This window comes from Sinocyclocheilus grahami, unplaced genomic scaffold (genome assembly GCF_001515645.1).
Source record: "Sinocyclocheilus grahami isolate Dianchi unplaced genomic scaffold, SAMN03320097.WGS_v1.1 scaffold9338.1, whole genome shotgun sequence".
In the NCBI taxonomy this organism is placed as follows: Eukaryota; Metazoa; Chordata; class Actinopteri; order Cypriniformes; family Cyprinidae; genus Sinocyclocheilus; species Sinocyclocheilus grahami.
In genome coordinates, this window is record NW_015512553.1 from 1 (window position 1) to 1,006 (window position 1,006).

The window sequence follows — 1,006 nt, forward strand, 5'->3', positions numbered from 1 at the left end:
CAAAAATACATTAAAAACAGTAATATTGTGAAATATTATTACAATATTATTTTTTTATTTGAATATATTTTAAAATCTAATTTATTCCAGTGATGCGAAGCTGAATTTTCAGTGTACTCCAGTATCCTTCAGAAATCAAAGAAATTAATACTTCTATTCACTAAGGATGTATTAAAATGATCTAATTTACTGATAATGACATTTAAAATTAAAAAAATCTATTTCAAATAAATGCTGTTCTTTTGAACTTTATTCATCAAAGAATCCTTCAAAATATATCACAAAAATGTTAAGCAACATAATTGAGCAGCAAATCAGCATATTAGATTTTTGAAGGATCTTATGACACTGAAGACTGGAGTAATCGCTTTGCCATCCCAGGAATAAATTACGTTTTAGAATATATTCAAGTTAAGTTATTTTAAAATGTAATCATATTTCAGAATATTACTGTTTTTACTATATTGTTGATCAAATAAATGCAGCCTTGGTGAGCATAAGAGACGCATTTCACATTAAAAACATAAAAAAATCGTTTTACAGGTAGTGTATACAGTTATCTATAAAATTATTTCAAGCATTTGAGCAGAAGCCTTCAGATAAGAATTTCAGTCATGTGTGTGAAGTGTTTTGACTTGTGGTGTATATAATAGGCTATGTTTTTATCTGTGTCAGCAAACCATAATGTGTTTTGTTGCTCTTGTTTTGCAACAGGCCTAACAGACTGGGAAGACGACGAAATATTGGCGTCCGTCTTGGCCGTGTCACAACAGGAATACCTCGACAACATGAAGAAAAACGCCATGCATAGAGAACCTTCTCCAGACAGCAGTTGATAAAGGAGGGTTGAGGCACAATCTACATCTGAAGCAGGAGGCAGATACATGGGGATCAAACCAGTCACATTCTCTCCATCATCATGCAGTTCACATTGTCCTCCCTTTCCTTCCCCCACCCATCCATCCATCAGTCCATCACTGGCCTCAGTCATCCAGCAGTAATGGCC